This window comes from Peromyscus maniculatus, chromosome 18 (assembly GCF_049852395.1).
Source record: "Peromyscus maniculatus bairdii isolate BWxNUB_F1_BW_parent chromosome 18, HU_Pman_BW_mat_3.1, whole genome shotgun sequence".
In the NCBI taxonomy this organism is placed as follows: Eukaryota; Metazoa; Chordata; class Mammalia; order Rodentia; family Cricetidae; genus Peromyscus; species Peromyscus maniculatus.
The window spans coordinates 40,913,459-40,922,033 of NC_134869.1; positions in this window are offsets into that span (position 1 = coordinate 40,913,459).

Sequence of the window (8,575 nt, forward strand, 5' to 3'; positions counted from 1 at the left end):
AAAGAAAGTATCTACTTCTGACTTTTACATTTTTTTTTCTATTTCATCTCTTCTTTACATTAACGGACCCATCTACATCATAGTAACAGAGAGCCTTCTATTAAATCATTATTTCTCTTCTTGACCCATGCTTAGAGCACTTGACTTGCCAATATTTTTACTAGAGACCAAAAGGATTAAGAAACCATAACCCAGTCCTTTGGAATGCCACACTGGTGCCTTACTACACCTTCCTGCTTTTGGCAAGGATGTTTAAGTTAAAAGAAAAAAATAATAAAGCAAAAACTAACCCGGCCACACCCACTACTCCATCTATTTCAAGTTATGAGTTGATGAGAAGGACACAGGGTTTACCAGAAGTTCATCTGGGCTTCAAGAGGACAGGACAATGAAGAAGACACTCAGGCCTTCTGAGAACTCTGTGGCCTCTCTCTCTGCCTCAGCGTCTCGTTGTCATCATATGGTGTCATGTAGACATGGAGCTTCAGGAAGGAAGGCCAAGGGGCTCCTTAAGGGTACAATGACACCTTTGTCAACTTAATTATTTAGCTTGAGTCAGAATATTAATAATATCTGTTGCCAAATCTTCTTAACTTCCCCACGCTATGTAATGATGAATTAAGACCTAGATCACAATGATAGAAATGCTCTGGGTGGAACTGGTTATGGTAATTACCAAAATACACATTCCCAGGGGGGTGTGGGGACAAGGTGCTGGTGAAAACAGGATATGCTTTAGATTGTAACGGTGCCTGGGGTTAGGTTCTGTGAGGGAAGATGGTGGTCACATACCACATGTTTAGTTTTTGGGTTTTTGTTTTGTTTTGTTTTGTTCCTTCCGTAGATTTTTAATTTTCATTTGAAAAACTAGTTTTCCATTATTGTTGGTCCGTGGGGTTTTGTGGAGGTGACTCACTCTTAGCTCCACAGAATGGCAAGTGACCTAGATTTAGCCACTCGCTGTACCCTCTGTCAACACGCTAACTTCCTGATAGACGCCACAGTGAATTTAATAGTTCTATGTTGCCTTAATGAGACTCAAATAGGGACAATTGTAAAATAGAACTGATTTTCTCCTCTAGGGTTGTGACTCTTAGGGAGACAGTAGTTTAGTGGTGTTGATAATCTTGATACCACAGGAAGAGTCTGGCAGAGAGCAAACTAAATAAGGAGAAAAGCAGAGCAACATCAGGGGGAAAGATGGGGAGACCGAATTCCAATGACCGTTCTTCAGCTTGATCTAGTTGTGGCTTAAAACTAAACGGACTTTTCAGTTATGTGACCAAATGGTCCCTTTTCCTTTAAAACAGTTGGTCTTAGTTTTATTTACAAGCGAAAAGAGCTATCCAAGTAAGAATATTTCATAAGCACAGACGTATGATTTAATCATTTTCTTATTTGAAAATTGTGCTGAAATGATTTGGAGCTCACATTTAAATCCCTTGTGTTTGCAGAAAAGGCATGTGTGGTGGTATTGTGTTCCCCAAAATATTGTGTACTCTAATAAATTTATCTGGGGTCAGAGAACAGACAGCCACTAGATACAAAGGCTAGAAAATGGTGGCACTCACACCTTTAATCCTAGCATTCCAGAGATAGAAATCCCTCTGGATCTCTGTGAGTTCAAGGCCACATTGGAAATAGCCAAGCATAGTGACACACGCCTTTAATCCCAGAAAGCCAGCCTTTAATCCCAAGGAGTGGTGGTAGAAAGCAGAAAGATATATAAGGCGTGAGGACCAGAAACTAGAAGCATTTGGCTGGTTAAGATTTTGGCTGGTTAAGCATTTGGCTGGTTAAGATTTTGGCTGGTTAAGCATTCAGGCCTTTGAGCAGTAATTCAGCTGAGACCCATTCCGGATGAGGACTCAGAGGCCTCCAGTCTGAGGAGACAAGACCAGCTGAGGAATTGGCAAGGTGAGATAGCTGTGGCTTGTTCTGTCTCTCTGATCTTCCAGCATTGACCCCAATAACTGGCCTCAGGTTTGATTTTATTAATAAGAACTTTTAAGATTCCTGCAACAGGCATGCATCGCCTTCTTAGGTTCTGTGGCTGCATCCTGGGAGCAAACCGACAAAAGATAAATTCACAGAGAGAAAAGCATCCAGATTTATTTGATATTACTATTTTTATGGGACACAATGTACTTTTGTAGAAAGAAGTGAGAATTCCAGGGGGTTTGACAATAATTCAGGGTCTTAGCATGGTTCTAACGAGAATAATAGGTAATAAACATGGAAAGGAAAGGGAGCTTGAGCTATGGGTGATAAATTATGGAAAGTAGACCAGAGATGAGGGAGCTAATGAAAGGTAAGGGTTATTTTAGTAAAGGTTGTCAGTACAGACACATCATTTTTAAAGGTTTAGAGTGTGTGTGTGTGTGTGTGTGTGTGTGTGTGTGTGTGTGGTGTGTGTGCATGTGTGTGTTGAGTGTATGTGTGTGTTGTGTGTATGTGTGTGTTGTGTGTATGTGTGTGCATTATGTGTGTATGTGTGTTGAGTGTATGTGTTTGTTGTGTGTGTATGTGTTGTGTGTATATGTGTGTGTGTGTGTGTGTGTGTGTGTGTGTGTGTGTGTTTAGGACACTCAGCTTGTTATGTGGGTACTGAGATCTGAACTCTGTGGTTTTCATGATTACTCAGCAACTTCTCTTAATCACTGTGCCATCTTTCCAAGCCCCTGAACAGACTCATCTTGGCATCAACACACCATCCTTGCTCTCCCCTTGCTGGTACAAAGTCACCTTTTCTTGAGGAAATTTATACACTGATTTTAAAAAGGGGGGGGGCGTGTGCGTGCGCGCGTGCAGAAAGCTCTTCCTAAATATACTATTTCCTCAGTGTCTTCAGCTCACGATAATCAATATACTAAAGGGATAATTTTCAGAGAAACATCTTTTGATTTTCTTCACACCCTGTCTTCTGTTTTCTCAAATGGAGTTATAAAAATAGCTGGCATTGTTCTCTATTGGCAACTTTTGTTCGATTCTTACATGTGTATGTCTCCAAATGAAAGATTACAAGCAGGAATTTAGTTGCTAAGACTTTGTAATAGAGGTAAATAACAACCTGTAAGCTTTAAAAAAAAAATTCTGTTCACTTCAGTGTACATTAGTGCTATTGTTTGAAAATGGTTTGTGTCCCCCAGGGTCCACTTTGATTAAAGGCTTGGTCCCAGGGTTGTGCTGTTGGGAGGTAGTGGGTCCTTTGGGAGAGCAGACCTAGTGGGAAGTTCTAGGTCTTGGGTGGTGTGCTCTTAGAAGGGGCTGGGGCTGTGAGAGCGTAATAGGATTTAAAATCTGTCCTCCCTTTCTCTCCCCTATCTCTGTCCCTCCCACCCACCACCACCACCACAAGCTACACTCTACGATATGCCCTTACCTACCTCCTCCATCAGAGACTGAGAGACTGCCCCAGTGGGGCTGTATAATCACGAACTTTAAATCTCTAAACCTGAGCCAAACTAGCCTCCTTGGTTAATGGGTAGCTCGCCTGATGATTTACAATGAAAGCTAACGAGTACAATTAATTCCTAATAGACACACTCAAGGATACTCTGAGAGATGCATTTCAAGACAAAATGAAAACATCCCAGAGAGTTTTCTTCACAGTCATTTATGAATTGGTTAGTCGATCATCCTCTCTCATATTCATACTACTCTAAGAAACAGACGTCTTGGTTCAGACATCCATGTATTTACTGTATAATATTCCTTCCAGCTAGATTTACTTTGGGTTTAGTTCATGAAGATAGGCTCTAAAATCTTTAACTGAAGCTTAAAAAAACAAACAACTTAGCTCTCCAGGTTTTATTTTGAATTACAGAAATGCCTCCACTTTATTTAAAAATTTTTAAACAAGAATCATTTCTGGTAATTGCCTACAAAATATTGGAGTAGTTAGTCTAATACTATTTACAAAAAAAAAAAAAAAAAAAAAAAGATGGCTTCTGGGTTTTCTGTAAATATACTGTAGCCTCTTTCCCCAAATCCTTGGAGGACTGGTAGACTTTACAGATTTATTATGACATCCAGAGTGTTCTCCAAATGTGCTTTGAGCCACAGAAATAATTTTCTTCATATTATAAATTAGTTGAATTTTTTTTATTGGTGTATCCTCTGAATTACGCAGGAAGACAAAGTTAACACTGTTAGTCCCTTGACATTTTGTTTTTTTTATTCTGACAACTTTTGGATCTGAGAGGTGGATAATACTGTCCCTGATGTCCCATTTTACACTATTCTCAGTGAGATACTTTAGACACACACTCACTCCCAGCTCCTACACCTAGGTGTACTAGTCCCAGTCGCCATCACCCTTGGTTTAATAGAACTGCTCCTAACTGATTTGAGACCCAGGTTGGCTCTGTTATCCTGCAGCCTCTCATGCCCCAGGGCGGAACTGGCATTAACAGGCAAGACCCATGGATGGAGTTGTCACAGGAATTCTAGACAATTCTTCTGGAACTGCCCTTCAGGCAGGACCCAAATAAAGCCATCACTAGTCCGTTGCAAGTGAGCAAAAATCTGCCTTCTTCCAGGGCTACCATCTAAGAGCTGGGTGCTGCAGAAATAGGGTTTTCATGTGGGAGGTGGGAGGTAGCATTTGAAGCCCTGGGCACAGCTCAAGATTGAGAAGAGCACTGGACACCACTGGAATGCTGTAAGGGGAGCGGAGAGGGAGAGGCAAGAAGGACATTGAATACAGGTCTGACTGCTTCAGTTCTGTGAAAGAGGAACGCTGTGTCACGAAATGGAGGGAGAAAACACCAAGTTTATTTCCTTCCCACTTCAATACCTGCCCTGGACATCTCCTTGTGGTCATGTCTGAGTTTGCCTGTCTGCTTGTGTACAGGATCAGTGTCATGATGAGAATGGTTATAAAGTAGATCAGTAGTAAAAAAATTAAAGAAAGAAAAGTGTCCAAGTTGTATATTAGAAAATCCAGACTGCTCTCATGAAGAAACTCTGTGATTTTCTTATTATTTAATTAGCCTATGTCCATAAATCATCCCCCAAAACAGTTTTTCTTGTAGTGTTAGATAAGGATTTCTCTGATTGCTAGGCCTTTATGAGAATTCTATTTACAAGGTCATAGGTAATTTAGTTGTCTGGTTGATAGTACTTGGAAAAAGTAGTTGTCAAGAGCAAACAAAAAAAGGATATAGACAGGTTGATTTAATAATTTATGTATCAATTTTGCCCTATGGTACTATTATTTGCATATAGATTAACAAAATCATTCTAAATAGTGCATAAATTCTGGAACAATTAGATAAAACCAGATATGTAAAATCTCTCTCCACACAACAGGACTTTCCATAATTCAAAATGAAGAAAGAAGTCTAGATTCTGCAAACATGAGATTGCCTCCCTGTGCCACAGAAGTCTGAGTCATTTCTAATAAAAGGCATTCTTTAATGTTGGGCAAAGATGATCTTGCCAAACAGGTCAGCGGAAGGCAGGAAACACATTTTGGAAGGTGTGTCCACGTGCCCAGGCAAGCTAAGTTCTGCTTAGCTCTTTTACATTCATGTTCTGCTAGCGACTTCAAAGACTGAGGTGTAGCGTCTACAGGGGAACACAGCTGAAAATCCATCCCGTCAATGAGAATACAACTCCTAAGATCCCTTACCAACAGTTGTTATCTAGTGGGAAGTGCTTCAGAGGTCCAGAAGTGGGTCATGCCTACAGGCTCAGACAGGGTATTTAACGATTGCTATAGTATTTCTACAAATATTTATGAATGCCCATGAGCACAAGGTGATTAGTTTTCAGAAATCAAAGGGAATATTAATGTTCTCTTTTAACATGCTTTTGTGAAGTTAGATTTCTTTTTAAATTTATTTATGAATAACTACAATAAATAACACCCAACAGAACAAATGTTAACATTAGTTCCCGTCAGATTATTTTTCTTTTTCAAGACCTATGTTTTCTTTGCTAGTTCATTTCCTCTTTTCTCCAAAGATCTGCATCGTCTGCTGTGTATGCCTCAATTTTGTACCTTATTTTATGTCATGTGGGTTCAGTTTCACATGATGATGTCCATCCAGAGTCATAACTCCCGTGATCACCCGCTGAGTAACTGTACTTGGTTTTGCCACAGGTTTTCATCATCAAATTATAAATAACAAGAATGATTAGAATTGTGTGTGTGAAACTTTACAATTGCATCCTGGCACCAAGTACGTGCCTGGCCCTTTGATTAAGATGACCCAGGTACACCCCAGTGGCAACGAAATCACTTTTATCCTGACCAATCTACTAGTTTATCTTTCTGTCCCAAATTGCAAAGATCCAACTAATTGTGACCCCAGGAATCACATTTCTATCAATGTGATTGCATTCTTTGCAATCCTAGATCTGCGTGCCTCTGTTTCCTCAGCTTCCTGGCATCAGGACTTGTCCTCATACACTGCCATCAAATCATTCAGGCGTGTGTATACTTTAATATAGTTTGTTATCTTTTGCATAAATGTCTTGACCAATTAAAAAAATGAAATGTTGCATTTTTCTAATCACCACTTGTAGTAGTTAAAAATGGTGTTGGTTCAAAACAAACTCAATGGCATCTTTGGAGGTTCTTGGTCTCACAATGCTGTGTGAGGACTTTACAGGACCTTGGCATGTATATTATGGTTTCCGGTTTGGTGTTTTAAAGAATTTCTGTGTGGGTCTCTACATCATATGTGTTTCTTGTGCCTTTTCTGTGGCTCCTTTCCTTCTCATTGTGTGTTCTCTCCTACTTTGATCTGCTTTTGTTTGATCTCATATTATTGCTATTCCTTAGATACCTGTTCCTCTTCTCACAAGAGACAGAAAGGGCATGGAGCAGATGGGAGGGAGGGGGTGGGGCAGGGTGGGGCGGAGAGGAGTTGGGGGACGGGAAACTGTAATCAGAATATATTGTATGAAAAAAAAGTCTATTTTCAATTTAAGAGATTTTTTAAAAAGGAAGAATGTTGTTGGCTAACAGCTTGATTAAATGTACCCCTTTCCTGGCACTGGAGGTTTTTTGACAATCACTCACAAAGGAAACATTAGTTTCTCCAAAATGTGTCACTGGGTATACAAACCACACTTAAGGGCAGGCCGCATGCCCAGCAGTAGATGGTCAACATGAAAAGAACTCAATAGTATGTTTTTGAAGTTTTGGGTTTTTGTTTTGGTTTTGGTTTGGTTTTTACCTTATATTGCTATTTCGGGTATTTTTTCTTCTTTTTTTTAACCTTCCCTTACTTTTGCTTGTATATTATGGTTTCTGATTTTGTGTGGGTGTGTGTGTGTGGGTGTCTGTCTGTCTGTCTATGTGTTTCTTGTGAATTTCTTCCTCTGGTTCTTTCTCCCTTTTCTACCTATTTGTTTTTTAAAGAAAGAGAGAAAGAAGACATGGATGGCGTTGGAAGGGTGGGTGGTGGGAAGAAGTTGGGAGGAGGTGAGGGAGGGGAAACTGTGATCAGAATATATTGTATGACAAAAATTATTTTCAAGTAAAAATACAAAAAAAAAAGGATGGTGTTGGGTTTTGTCTACTGATCGGAGATCAGGTCATCTTAAATCCTAATTTTACAAGTTATTTGAAGAGTCTGGATTCTTCTACGCAAGTAATGGCCCAGTTGAAACGTGGACATTTTGCTTCTTCCCTTCCAGACTTTGTACTTCTTTTAAAAGGTTTTTCCCTGGGACACTTTGACTGAAAATCCAGCTCAGTGTTGAATGAGGAGATGGTTGCGGCCATAGTTTCTTATTTCTTATCTCCGTGAACAATTTCTTATCTTCTGTTGCTCAGCTGGCACACTGGCATTGACTGTTAATTTTTAATAGACTCGCTTCACTTGGTAGAGGAAATGCCTTGTGTACACTTGCCTTAGTCGTTTCCTCTGCCTTCTTGGGGAAAGCATGAGGTGTTCCTCAATTTCTTAATAGATTTTTTTTTTTGGTTTTTCGAGACAGGGTTTCTCTGTAGCTTTGTGCCTTTCCTGGAACTCACTTGGTATCCCAGGCTGGCCTCGAACTCACAGAGATCCGCCTGGCTCTGCCTCCCGAGTGCTGGGATTAAAGGCGTGCGCCACCACCGCCCGGCATTCTTAATAGATATTTTAATATAAGCTTTTATGTTAAGTATTACTATTAGTCTATTTGTTCATAATTCAATGTACATATACGTGAGTTTAATTCAGTGTGGCGATCTTGTGTAGCTTTGGTGTCTTTTCTGGAGCTCATTCTGTAGCCCAGGCTGACCTCGAACTCACAGAGATCCACCTGCCTCTGCCTCTGCCTCTGCCTCCTGAGTGCTGAGATTAAAGGCATGAGCCACCACCGCCTAGCAATCTTGAGCTTTTTATTTCACTAATTCAACACATATTCACCGAGAACTTCCTGTGTGCCAAAGACTTAGGTTAGAGACTTACAATAGAGAACAAAATAAACTATTGAGGAAGAAAAATTCTTGGCCACATGGATCACATTAAAGGAAGAAGTCAATATGAAAGCTTGTTTTAAAAAAAGTATATAGTATGTTAGACAGTGATCATAGTTTGGAAAAAAAATAAGAAAAAAGGAATGCAGAATC